Raw genomic sequence first — 14169 nt, forward strand, 5'->3', positions numbered from 1 at the left:
TAATTCGTTCGTGATAAATCATTCGGAATATGTTTAAATATCAACAAGTACAGAAGTGTTTCCTTACTTATTATTGTCCAATTCCAATTCAATTTATAAATCCATCTTCCCATTATGAAATACATAAATTAGTTTTAAAGCTCGCAGGAAGGTAGAAATAAATTATATTTGAAAAATGTAAAATCATACTAAGAATAATTAAAAAACTATGAAATTAATATACTCAATTTAAAGTCACGTTTATGTAGTTAAGGCCTGATCAGACCTTTCAAATTAATCGTACAGTGTATTATAAATTAAAATACAGTAACACCTATCCATAAATAACAACATAACATCGATATTGATCCGCTTATATCGATCGATCAAAAATGAAACTTAACGAGGCGTAGTCTAACACAAAGGTCCCATGGTGTAATGGTTAGCACTCTGGACTTTGAATCCAGCGATCCGAGTTCAAATCTCGGTGGGACCTGATATTTTTTTTTCGAAATTCTCACGTACCAATCATCCATCGACCATAAACAATCGTGCCAAAAGTTTATAACATTTTTTTAAATTAAAATTCTCGAACAAAAACCGTTAACAATCGTCGAAAAGGAATTTGACGACGCAGCATCGACTTCGAACTCGCACAGCACGCAATACGTGACAAGTATCCAATCGATCTCAACGTTGTAATGCACTTTCGTTGCTCTATTTTTAACGAAAGCCAATCAGCCAACTTCTCGGTAATTAACGCGGACGCGTCTACATCGTCAACGTCCACGAAATCTTATCTGTTACCATTTAATCGGTAATTATGTAACGCGCGGATCTACGAGCAAGGCTAATCGCGATATTTTATTCATCATACCGTAATAAAACTTCTACAATTTTTTTTCCAGTGCTATTAAAGTCAAAATACATAGTATATCTTTCAAATTTACCAAATTATTCGGTAATATAATATCAAATTCAGAGATTCGTATCGCGATCAACACGTGACGCGAATCGTCCGATCGCAATATTGTAATGCGTTCTCGTAGCACGTTTATTTTTTAATGAAATACAATTCGTCCAGAAACAGCGATCGACGTCGACGCGAAATCTTCGTGTCCGACGGGGTCCGTTTAATCGGTAATTATATAACGCGCGTATCCATCGCGTCCGCGGCTAATCGCGATAATTCATTTATTATACATGCAATTCGATAATCCACGAGAGGCGTACGCTGGTATATCGCTGTCTTCCGTGAAACGTGCGTACGGGTCGACGCGAGGCTTTGCTCGGCGCTGGGCTTATCTCGAATCTGTGCATCGCGGCTACCTGTCGTGCGGATCAAAAATGCATCCGGGGCGCCAATTACCGGCAAAATTAAGGGTTACCCCCTTTTAGACGATGTTGAAACAGTGTAAGTAAGTTCCGATGACAGATTGCGTCGACGTACAACGTGCCATTAAGGATTGATTAAAATTGTACAAATTATAGACGCGAGAATCCTTCATAATTCAATTCTTTCTCCCTGCCGCGATCGTTGCTTTTATCGTCGACGTACTTTACGTAATAAGAAAGCATATGGATAAATTATTAGGTAGGAAGTTTGCCAGTTCTGAGCCATTTATCGTCTCTCGTGTAGATCCAAACGAAAATCGAAATTTTGCAATACGACGTAGCATCGACGAATAGAAACTCACATTGTTTTGTGAATCAACTGTTCTTCAATAATAGTACGATTGTCATTGATAATGTATGGAATGAAAATTAGAGAAGAATCAGATTAAGATCACTGTTGATTTTGAAACATTCTGCGTTTCTTTGCAGGCGTCCATCGCTTTCTTAAAGACATCAGATTCCTATGAGGATCCCAAACTTTTGGCATGCAGTGTATATCGTATCCTCGTTCATATATCATCCGCAATCGTAAAAACCAACAGAAATTATCCGTTCGTGTGACAAACATCCTCAATCCCGAGTCTGACGTGCCCGAGCGTCATCGATCATAATCGCAAAACGCCGACGCGAATAGTAAAATTACGCAAATTGCACGCTCGCTGTTCCCGTTGCTTCTTCGCGCACGCGAGCACATTATTATCGAGCGTTTCCCGGTATCAGCGTTAATCATGCGCCGTCCATCCAATATTTCCACACCGGCCAGGAAATTTCGAAAAGCCAAGTATTTCCCAAAATTCCGATATTGCAGCTATTTTCTGTCGGTTTGAACGCTCGTGAAAAATCGAAATCCAAAATGGTATTATAAAGTAACAGAAGTTTTCTATTGCTAAAAAATTCTCGAAAGAGATTTATCTCGCGCGGGAATAACGCGAGATTGTTGTTTTCGGCGTGCATTTTGGGATTCCTAATTGCTCCGTTGGTCGATGGACGTCTCGATTCGACGTCTGTCGGTCGTGAAATATTCGCTCGAGTTTATCGTAATCTCTGCACGGGCAAATGGCCGCGGTTTTTATCCGCGCGGCGTTTCGCATCGCGCGTAAAGAGCGGCTTTATGATTCCGTCGAGACAGCGTATTGTCAGGTGGGCGGGCCCTCCTGTCCGTCCGCATTCTCTCCGCAGGTGTCCGTTTGTACAGGTTGTTTCCAAATGGACAGACTTTTCCCCCCGGCGGGCTTTAAAGCTACTTTTTCGCGTGAAAGCTATCACGGAACCGCGCGAGTGCTTTTTCGAACGTAGCTCGAAACGTCAGAACGAACGGCCGCACACGCGGATCCTGAAAATTTCAACCGCTAATGGCCCCGTCATTTTTACACCCAGGCCATCTGGTTTTAACGCATTGGCTGTCGTTCGTTTATTCTGTTTTAATTTTGACTCGCGAGCTTCCAGGGAAAACGTTGAAACGAATTTGTGAAATGTATTTAGAAAATTTATTCGTCCACCTTATTAACCCTTTGGGACATCCAACACAGAATTTGGAGATTCTAGAGGCCAAAATAAGACGAAAATGAAGAATATCAATTTTTCGAGGCTTCGTTAAAAAGTTATTAAAACATAAAATTAAAAAATTTCAAATCATTTTGAAAAAATTATTTTCGGCTGCAGGGGTCAATTACAATCAGTTTTAGTCATTAGACATACCCTCGAAATCCTACCCACTTTCGAGAAAAAAATTCGAGAAGGTGTGAAATTTTTCGACAAAATTAAAAAATTTCAAATCGTTCTGGAAAAATTATTTTCGGTTGTAGGGGTTAATTACAATCATTTTTGGTGAATAGACATACCCTCGAAATTCTACCCACTTTCGAGAAAAAAATTCGAGAAGGTGTGAAATTTTTCGACAAAATTAAAAAATTTTAAATCGTTTTGGAAAAATTATTTTCGGTTGTAGGGGTCAATTACAATCATTTGTTGTGAATAGACATACCCTCGAAATCCTACCCACTTTCGAGAAAAAAATTCGAGAAGGTGTGAAATTTTTCGTCAAAATTAAAAAATTTCAAATCGTTCTGAAAAAATTATTTTCGGCTGCAGGAGTCAATTACAATCAGTTTTAGTCATTAGACATACCCTCGAAATCCTACCCACTTTCGAGAAAAAAATTCGAGAAGTTGTGAAATTTTTCGACAAAATTTAAAAATTTCAAATCGTTGTGGAAAAATTATTTTTGGTTGCAGGGGTCAATTACAATCATTTTTGGTGAATAGACATACCCTCGAAATCCTACCCACTTTCGAGAAAAAAATTGGAAAAGGTGTGAAATTTTTCGTCAAAATTAAAAAATTTCAAATCGTTTTGGAAAAATTATTTTTGGTTGCAGGGGTCAATTACAATCATTTTTGGTGAATAGACATACCCTCGAAATCCTACCCACTTTCGAGAAAAAAATTCGAGAAGTTGTGAAATTTTTCGACAAAATTTAAAAATTTCAAATCGTTCTAGAAAAATCATTTTTGGTTGCAGGGGTCAATTACAATCATTTTTGGTGAATAGACATACCCCCGAAATCCTACCCACTTTCGAGAAAAAAATTCATTACTGAAAATATAACTGTTTGTTATCCTGAAAACTGGAAAGTTTCAAATCATTTTGAAAAAATTATTTTCAGCTGCAGAGGTCAATTACAATCATTTTTGGTGAATAGACATATCCTCGAAATCCTACCCACTTTCGAGAAAAAAATTCGAGGTGTGAAATTTTTCGACAAAATTAAAAAATTTCAAATCGTTTTGGAAAAATTATTTTCGGTTGCAGGGGTCAATTACAATCATTTTTGGTGAATAGACATACCCCCGAAATCCTAATCATTTTCGAGAAAAAAATTCAGTACGGGCGAAAATCTTAAACGTTAATAACGAAAGCTCCATCAATAAATTGATATTCTTGATTTTCATCTTATTTTGGCCTCTAGAATCTCCCATTAAAATTTTTCCCAGGGGTGACCGAATACCCTGTATATTATATAACAAGATTATATAGAACAAAAAAAAGATATGTTTACTTGGGCATTTATTATTTATTTCACAAGAAAGTGTGTTTGACTTAGTAATAGGTGGTCGAAGAAAAGTGTCCGAAGAATTAGGAGAATTTAAGTAACCTGGATTTCCCATATTTTTGAATAAAATTACCGATTCTGTCAATGTGTATTAGCTGAATTAATTCCTCCAAACAATGTAACGTTTTCCCTGCACGAGAAGAGTCTAGTTCTCCGGTTAAATAAATAAATCGATACACGAATAACTAAGTAGACGATAAAAATTGTTGTTTTATCGTGCAAGTTAGTAGCAGGCGTCATTAAAATGTTTCTGCATGGGACGGCCTTCTTAATAGGGGGATATAGTGGAAAGTGGAACAGGGAAGCGTGCGCGATCCGCCATTGCTAGGATAAATATCCGTAAGGAACGAAGGGAGTTTGTTTTTAAACGCAAACACAATGTACTTCCGCGCGCATCAGCGGCTCGCGATTTTTCTCTCTGCTTCCTTCCTTTTCTGAAAAAAACGGAGGTGAACTTTAATGGAGCTCGTTTATGCCGCATCACGCGTTGTTTATTACCGTCCACCGATAAACATTTTTACGCGCCGCTCGAATTAACGCGGAAAGCCGCGCCCTCGATGCTCGCAACGTTAATAAATAATCCATTGTCGACGAATGTTTGCGAATCAATAATCGTCAGCCATTTTGGTGCTCGTTGGTATTTCTATATTCCCGCGAAGTTATACGTTTGATATTTTTTTTTATCATTCAAGAAAGCTCGATTCATTTCAGAGCGATCGTACCGCAATCGTGGTACGTTTCGATTCGCGACGGTTTCGGATCCACAGGTGTCGATATTTCCAAGATATCGAAACGCGAATAATCGGTTATGATAATCGCCGTTGCAATCGGGAACAAATGGGGCGGGTAAGCGATCCCACCGTTCGTTAATCCCGATGGGACGGTCGGTTTCGTGAACCAGATTCCTGGGGAACGATCGTGGAACGACGGGGCCCCAGACTACGACCGGGGACATTTTACCCGCGATCGTTACCGGAAGTTCATCAAGATGTGACAACGCTACCGTGAAACTCTCGCGCGGTCGTAAAATACTTTCTCAATTTAAATTCGAGCGAGACGATCCCTTGGAAGTTTCCGGTTAACGAGCGGAACCCCGTAACTCGGCCGGACGATAAAATACCTCCGCGTAATGACGGAACGTGTAATCGAGAGTCACACGAGCCATAGTCCTTGACACTTCCTCCGCGATGTTCCAGACGGTATCAAGAACTCGAAACACCTACGACTATTCTATTCTCGCCTGGAGGATTCTCCGCCATTTTATACTTTTTAACTGCTCGCCTCTCGACGATTGAAATCGATCGGTGTGAGAAAAGCGCTCGTTCGATTTATCTACCAAGTTTAATTTCACGTTCTTACTAGTTTGCATATGATCGCCCATTTTTATTTATTTTGTATCTTGTACTTTCTTCGTTGAATCTGCGTACAGGGTATTCGGCCACCCCTGGGAGAAATTTTAACGGGTGATTCTGGAGGGCAAAATAAGACGAAAATCAAGAATGCCAATTTGTTGATCGAGGCTTCGTTAAAAAGTTATTAACGTTTGAAGTTCCGTCTGTAGAACGGCAATCTGCGAACAGCTGCTAGTGGTTCTCACTCAGAAAACTATAAGGCTGTCGATGAATCAGTATGCTGAGTGAGAACCACTATCCCATGCATTCAGCTGTACGCAGATTACCGTTCTACAAGCGGAACTTTAAACGTTAATATCTTTTTAACGAAGCTTCGATCAACAAATTGGCATTCTTGATTTTCGTCTTATTTTGACCTCCAGAGTCTTCCATTAAAATTTCTCCCAGTCTTTTCAACGTCCAAGAGAATAATTTGGTATCAGAGGGACGAGATGTTATATTTGAAACGCGAAACGTTTCCGGTTGAAACATGAAATGAATGTATTTCAACCGGAAACCGAGGGTGGCCAAAGAGGAGGAACACGACTCGATCTCCGCGAAGCTTCTCATTTTCGACGTTTCGACGATTTTAGGGAGATACCTCATCTTCGCCGTGCGACTGTTACGCGAGGAAACGGGGAGGATTCGATCGCACGATAAAACCGTAGCAGTGTATCGAGAGCTGGCGGGGCTATAACTGTAAACGCCGCGAGTGCATCGGGTAGTAAAACGCCGGTGCGCGTCGAATAAAAGTAACATGACGGTGAATTAAGGAGGATTTACGCGCGACATCGGATTTATCGCGCGGCGTGCAGTCGCGTTAACCGATCGACAATGTCGGTTGCCTCTCGAACGTACGCGTCTTCGCGCGCTTTAAAGGACTCTAGGACATCAAACTCAATTATGCTCCAGTCAAGTTCAATCTCGACAGTTTTGCGCCAAATGGAAAATTTCCAAATTGGTATCGTTCTTTTACAGGCCTCTATTCTCGTCGCAAACGCTTCAATCGTTCTAGAGCTCGTTGAAAAAATTATTACAGTACAGTAAAAGGAGCTATAATGTTAGTTTGACGTGCTGCTTGGTGAAATAATTGACAAGATCACAATTCATGTACAAAGAAAGACGTGCTCGCTTTAACACGTTCACTGCCCGATCAAAACCGTGTAATATTCTGGAAAAATAAAATTTTGATTTTATTTTTATAACCTTGTTTTTGTAACCTTGTTAAAATCCACAAACTCTATTCTTTATCTCAATTCTTGAGAATTAATTTTTCATCATAGTGGTAAATCCTGTCACCCATATATGTCCAATTTATAAAGCTTATATGGTACCAATACAATGTCTATCACGATTAGCCCTCATGCTCGAATTTCCATATTCCAACAAGACGAAACAAAAGTGAAAAGTTCGAAAAATTCGAGAATGAAATGTATCGCCTCTGTCGGTTTTCGAGGAGACTGTAGAAGCCGAAGCGCGAGGAGACGATGTAGTGGGGGGTGTCCTCGATTAGCGCGTGAGTGGCCAGACGATTCTGGCTCCGACCATAGTTCCGAAACTCTCAGCGTGGCCGTAAAGCGGTCGACCGAGCCGTGGGCCGTCTTATCCGCGAGATAGCAAGGCGTTTCCAGGGAACTTGGAACGGGCCAAGACGGGGGACACAGGGACATTAAGCCGTGGCTCGATTGGATAACAAACATTTTATCGCGTTTAATTTTGAGAGCGGTGCTCGCCCGCGCGGCATTAAACTTTAACAGCTTCTTCGGCAATAAATAATATTATGCACGCGAGCACGCCCCTCCACTCCCCGAGCGGGAGTGTGCCGCGGGGACAATTAAATAAAATGCGATACCGTTCGAGTTATGACTGGGAATCTTTATGGTTTACGGCCGCGGCGTATTCCTTAAATCGGAGCATAAAGTAACTTCGCCCCCGTTTATACTCAGACGCTCTTTCGTTTACCGTTGCGTTCGCCGACGGGGGTGGAAACTCTCTGATTTCCACGTTCTCAGAAATTTGTACGCGATAATTGAATCGACGAATCTGCCTCTTTTAACGATAATCGAGTGTAAAGAATAATTCCCTTCCTCATTTATGGACTTAGAAAAGTCTGAATATTTATTTGCTAAATAAATACGACGGAGTTCGACCCAAGTATGCATTTGAGGGAGTATTGCTGTCTAAGCTGTCAAAGCTTCGGCCTTTTGTGATTTTTTTTTCAACGACAGGTAGATTGTTTTGTACTGACATTTTGCAGATATATTTACTCTTCTTATAGGTATGTGCAGTATTTGTTTCATCAAAAAATATTAAAAATTGCGGGAATTATAGCTCCTTGTTTGAAAGAACTCATTTAAACTGGCTTATAGCCTCGTAATTGCAAAACTTGACACCAAGAACTTGTAACTGTCAGAAATAAATACAGAAGAATTACACATAGAATATAACTAAATTTGTCAGACTCGTCATTGTATGGCTAGGGGTTAATATTCGACGTTTTGTCCATTTTGGTCAGAGACCTCCTCGAGTGTAAACTTTGTACAGATTACGAAAACTTCGAAAATCGAAAGAGAAGCTCGATCGTCTAGGGGAATTTACGTCGCCAGGATCTCTCGAGTAGGCGATAAAACTGATGCCAAGCAAATACAGCCGGATATCGCTTCGTCGCTGGAAACTTTGCATATTTTTAATAGGCCCGAAGCTTCTTGGGCCAATTTCCCGTTTCGCCGTAAAGCCCCCGAATGTTCCAAGATTTATGGCCGTCGCGTCAATTATAATCCGTTTCATTCGCGCTCGCGCGCAACCCTTCGCGATTTCGTGACACACCCTCGAACTTACATCGTAAAAAAAACGAATATTAGACACCAAACCCCCTCCGGTTCCTCTCCCGTAGGGCGAAACGTTTAAATAAGACGCGAAATTTTTCTTTTATACGCCCAAAGTACGCGTCGCGTAAAACAAGCCGACGAAAAGGTGTCCGTAAAACGTATAGGAAACGGCCCCTCTCCCCTATCGAATGATTACCGTGAACGAACGTACAATGTCGCTGTTTAACTGCCCCTTAAAAATTGTTTGTCTACGCGACGGTTTAACAACATCGCCTTATACGATCTCTCGTTCCGTTACCCTCTTTTTACATCGTCCATTTTGCTCGCGCGTTAATGTATGCGCGGGAACGGTGGCGACGAACGCTTGCCAGAAGCGTACGTTTGCGAAACTCCTAATAAACCGAACAGTGAATGTATCTTTTAAATTGAAAACGAGTCTGCAGCCTCGCGAGAGCGGATCTATAAACGTCTCGACGTCTTTTTATAAACTCTCTTCGATGAGAAGCACCTTTGATTTAAGAAATTGCTATTTTCGAATGTGACAAAGATATTTGGAGAAAATTAGAATTTTTCCCATCGTCAAGAGATATAATTATATAAACGAATTTGAAACACACGAGGCACACGATCTTTTTACACAAATTAATATGATCTAAGTATTACATCTATCTTTAACAATCACACGTTTCGTACTCTCTGTTATCTCGTTGTCCCAGGTAATCCATTCCTTCTCGAATAAACCACTTTCAACCCTTTTGCACATGAATTAACGTTCGACGAAATTACAGCACGGCACAAATATTCAATACAAAGCTCCCACAATGGTATTCGAGAGTTCTTGAACGAATACGGTGGACAGAAACGTTCGTTCCTTTTGACGCACGAAATGGAAATTCGTGCTGCGTCAGTCGTACCTATTACCTAAATATCCGAATACGTACTTCCGAGGTCGACCTGGATTATTCTGTAGCGATCCCCGCGGCCTAGATTCCTGGAAAAACGAGCGTATCTAAGAGCGACGAGGAGGGAGCACGCTTCCCGCGGTTCTCCGGCGTCTGACCATGACCCGAAAAGCACTACTTGTTCCCGTTTTTACGAAGCTTGCAGGGCAACGCGGAGGCAAGTAGGTCACCCAAATGGAATTACAAAGGAACTCGAAATTTTCGGAGAAAGGGGGCCCACGAAAAGATTGTACCATATTCAAACTTTGTTTATACCCCAAAGTTTCTATTCTCGATATTGCACTTATTAGGACACATTTTTAACAAATATTATAAGAAATACGAGTTGATAAAGAATTCAGGAGGCAAGTCACGCAAATGAAAATAGAAAGGAACTCGAAATTTTCAGAGAAAGGGGACCCAGAATAAGATTGTATCATATTTAGACTTCCTTTATACCCCAAAGTTTCTATCCTTGATATTGCACTTATTAGGACACATTTTTAACAAATATTATAACAAATACGAGTCGATAAAGAATTCAGGAGGCAAGTCACGCAAATGGAATTACACAGGAACTCGAAATTTTCAGAGAAAGGGGACCCAGAAAAGATTGTACCATATTCAGACTTCATTTACATCCCAAAGTTTCTATTCTTGATATTGCACTTATTAGGACACATTTTTAACAAATATTATAACAAATAGGAGTCGATAAAGAATTCAGGAGGCAAGTCACGCAAATGACATTGATGAATTACAAAGGAACTCGAAATTTTCAGAGAAAAGGAACCCAGAAAATATTGTAACATAATCAGATTTTCTTTATACCCCAAAGTTTCTATCCTTGATATTGCCCTTATTCGAACATATTTTTAACAAATATTATAACAAATACGAGTCGATAAAGAATTCAGGAGGCAAGTCACGTAAATGGAAATAGAAAGGAACTCAAAATTTTCGGAAATAGGTGGCCCAGAAAAATATTGTATCATATTTAGACTTTCTTTAAACCCCAAAGTTTCTATCCTTGATATTGCACTTATTAGGACACATTTTTAACAAATATTATAAGAAATACGAGTTGATAAAGAATTCAGGAGGCAAGTCACGCAAATGAAAATAGAAAGGAACTCGAAATTTTCAGAGAAAGGGGACCCAGAAAATATTGTAACATAATCAGACTTTCTTTATACCCCAAAGTTTCTAACCTTGATATTGCCCTTATTCGAACATATTTTTAAAAAATATTATAACAAATACGAGTCGATAAAGAATTCAGGAGGCAAGTCACGTAAATGGAAATAGAAAGGAACTCAAAATTTTCGGAAATAGGTGGCCCAGAAAAATATTGTATCATATTTAGACTTCCTTTATACCCCAAAGTTTCTATCCTTGATATTGCACTTATTAGGACACATTTTTAACAAATATTATAAGAAATAGGAGTCGATAAAGAATTCAGGAGGCAAGTCACGCAAATGGAACTACACAGAAACTCGAAATTTTCAGAGATAGGTGGCCCAGAAAAAGATTGTATCATATTTAGACTTTCTTTATACCCCTAAGTTTCTATCCTTGATATTGCACTTATTAGGACACATTTTTAATAAATATTATAAGAAATAGGAGTCGATAAAGAATTCAGGAGGCAAGTCACGCAAATGGAAATAGAAAGGAACTCAAAATTTTCGGAGAAAGGGGACCCACGAAAAGATTGTACCATATTCAAACTTCATTTATACCCCAAAGTTTCTATTCTTGATATTGCACTTATTAGGACACATTTTTAACAAATATTATAACAAATACGAGTCGATAAAGAATTCAGGAGGCAAGTCACGCAAATGGAAATAGAAAGAAACTCAAAATTTTCGGAGATAGGGGGCTCAGAAAAAGATTGTACCATATTCAGACTTCATTTACATCCCAAAATTTCTATCGTTGATATTGCACTTATTCGAACATATTTTTAACAAATATTATACCAAATACGAGTCGATAAAGAATTCAGGAGGCAAGTCACGTAAATGGAAATAGAAAGGAACTCAAAATTTTCGGAGATAGGGGGCCCAGAAAAAGATTATATCATATTTAGACTTTCTTTATACCCCAAAGTTTCTATCCTTGATATTGCAGTTATTAGGACATATTTTTAACAAATATTACAACAAATACGAGTCGATAAAGAATTCAGGAGGCAAGTCATGCAAATGGAATTACACAGAAACTCGAAATTTTCAGAGATAGGGGGCCCAGAAAAAGATTATATCATATTTAGACTTTCTTTATACCCCAAAGTTTCTATCCTTGATATTGCACTTATTAGGACACATTTTTAACAAATATTATAACAAATAGGAGTCGATAAAAAATTGAGGAGGCAAGTCACGCAAATGACATTGATGAATTACAAAGGAACTCGAAATTTTCAGAGAAAAGGGACCCAGAAAATATTGTAGCATAATCAGACTTCATTTACACCCCAAAGTTTCGATCCTCGATATTGCTCTTAGACATTTTTAACAAACGTTATAACAAATACGAGTGTAGTAAATAAAGAATTCAGTCGTAAAGTCGCGATCAAGAGCCGTCCAAATATTTTACCAGCTTCCCTGCACGTCGCATTAAAAACGTCCAATTATTCACGCGCGAGAAACTCCACTCCCTCGTCGTTCCTAATTGAAAGTCCCGGGGCTAAGGACAATTCCGGGTTTATCTGGAGAAAAAAAGTGCCTGCGTACAACAATTTCCTTTACACCGTGAAAACTGTCGTGGGATCCGCAAATACAGGGCCGCGGATCCCTCATTAAACATTCGTCTCTCGTTAAACCAGAGTGCGATCTAGCTCCTTAATTCGGCGATGAGGAGTAATTAAGCGACGTGGCGCGTAGCTACAGGGCGACGAGGCGGAGTGGGAGGGGGAGAGAGAGGAGACACAGAGCCGCGGAGGCACTTTGTTTCGCAGTAAACCGGGTTTAATGACTTCATGTAAAAATACCCCATCGACTTTACGATATAGCTTCTCCATTTCCTACCCTCCTACCCACCCCGCCACCCTTTTATGCAGTCTATCGTTCCGCGAGGATCCTTTGCTTCCTAGGGGTTTTCGGCTACGACCATAATTTTATAGTTTTATGTAAACTGTATCGGGCCATGAAACACGGGCAGCTACGATGCCTTGATGGTGATTGGCGTGCACGGCGAGATAGAGAAGATTCCAACGGGTATAAAATTTTCACGATGCTCCAGTCTCGGTCGGCTTTGACACGCAATTCTTTTTCGCCCGTCGCCTCGAGACGTCGTAAATAAGTGATAACTGTATCGCGCGCCACGGCGAAACGTAAGATTAAACAGATCTCACGAGGTGGCGACGTCGCGACGCTGGGCGTCGGATGCGATAATTTCTTCGAGGCTTCGAACGCCGTGAAAGGGAATGTTTTTTGTTGACGAATTCATTGATATTTTCTTTGTTATTTACTTCGTGTAAGTTGCGTGCATCGTTTATCGAATGTATGTAAATGTGTGAAATATATGGTGCAAGGTCATTCTATATATAGAGTCTGTAAGGATCACCTTTAAATCCTTCGATAGCTCAGTTGGTAGAGCGGTGGACTGTAGTCGGAAGGTTGTGTTACGGAATTCCATAGGTCGCTGGTTCGAATCCGGCTCGAAGGAATCTTTTTTAAATTTATCGATCTGATCGTTTTATTTACACGATCGAGCATGGGGATTGTTCGTTTCTATCTTGTTAATTATCTTTTTATCATTTTTTGAATTTTGAATTTAAGATATAACATAATTACGTGCAATAATAATTTTATTTCTGTCATTATTGAGAGGCATGCGAAACTTTCGTTTTATCCATAAATTATTTATCGATTGAAGCGTAAAAATAGACATGTAAACTAAGTTTAATTATCGATCGATGTATTTTAAGTACCACGCGTAAATAATCATTGTGATAATAGTTATACTATTCCTGGTTGAATTATTTTCAACCATATATATTTTTATTAAACTCAGACTATAAAAATTTAAAGAAACAATACTATACAGAATTTTAAACGAATTGTAAAGTATAACTTCACCATTTATGATACTATTTGCGTATATTTTATATAAAAAAAATATAGATATTATTCGAGGAGGGTTCGATATGTTTTATCAAGTTGAAATAAAGGGAAAAAAGAAATTTAGAAAAAGGAAGGTCCCACCGAGATTTGAACTCGGATCGCTGGATTCAGAGTCCAGAGTGCTAACCATTACACCATGGGACCTCTTCAAAGGGGTAGTTTTTTTTTACCCTTGTCGTCCGGCTGCACCATCTAAAGGATCCTTAATAAGGGGGCAATAAAAAAAATTAGGTTCCACCGAGATTTGAACTCGGATCGCTGGATTCAAAGTCCAGAGTGCTAACCATTACACCATGGAACCCTCTTGTTCTGTCGCTCGCTTATACACAGCCTTGTTCTACAAACACCGACGGGACTTAATATTTACGAGATGTAAAAAACGAAAAA

At 39.4% G+C, this 14169-nt stretch overlaps 5 non-coding genes across 5 annotated transcripts in view; 2 read left to right on the top strand and 3 right to left on the bottom strand.

Moving 5' to 3' along the window:
* The first annotated feature begins 403 nt into the window (after positions 1 to 403).
* Positions 404 to 475, top strand: Trnaq-uug (transfer RNA glutamine (anticodon UUG)). Its single transcript has one exon. It is a non-coding gene; the product is annotated as a tRNA-Gln (tRNA).
* Positions 476 to 13230: 12755 nt separating this feature from the next.
* Positions 13231 to 13324, top strand: Trnay-gua (transfer RNA tyrosine (anticodon GUA)). The gene is made up of 2 exons: positions 13231 to 13267; positions 13289 to 13324. It is a non-coding gene; the product is annotated as a tRNA-Tyr (tRNA).
* Positions 13325 to 13854: 530 nt separating this feature from the next.
* Positions 13855 to 13926, bottom strand: Trnaq-cug (transfer RNA glutamine (anticodon CUG)). The gene has a single exon. It is a non-coding gene; the product is annotated as a tRNA-Gln (tRNA).
* Positions 13927 to 14011: 85 nt separating this feature from the next.
* On the bottom strand, positions 14012 to 14083 carry Trnaq-uug (transfer RNA glutamine (anticodon UUG)). The gene has a single exon. It is a non-coding gene; the product is annotated as a tRNA-Gln (tRNA).
* An 85-nt stretch (positions 14084 to 14168) lies between these two features.
* Position 14169, bottom strand: part of Trnaq-uug (transfer RNA glutamine (anticodon UUG)) — a 72-nt gene continuing 71 nt past the window's right edge. Inside the window, exon 1 of the tRNA in view lies at position 14169. This exon is cut by the window's right edge and continues 71 nt beyond it. This is a non-coding gene — a tRNA (tRNA-Gln).

This window comes from Colletes latitarsis, chromosome 4 (assembly GCF_051014445.1).
Source record: "Colletes latitarsis isolate SP2378_abdomen chromosome 4, iyColLati1, whole genome shotgun sequence".
In the NCBI taxonomy this organism is placed as follows: Eukaryota; Metazoa; Arthropoda; class Insecta; order Hymenoptera; family Colletidae; genus Colletes; species Colletes latitarsis.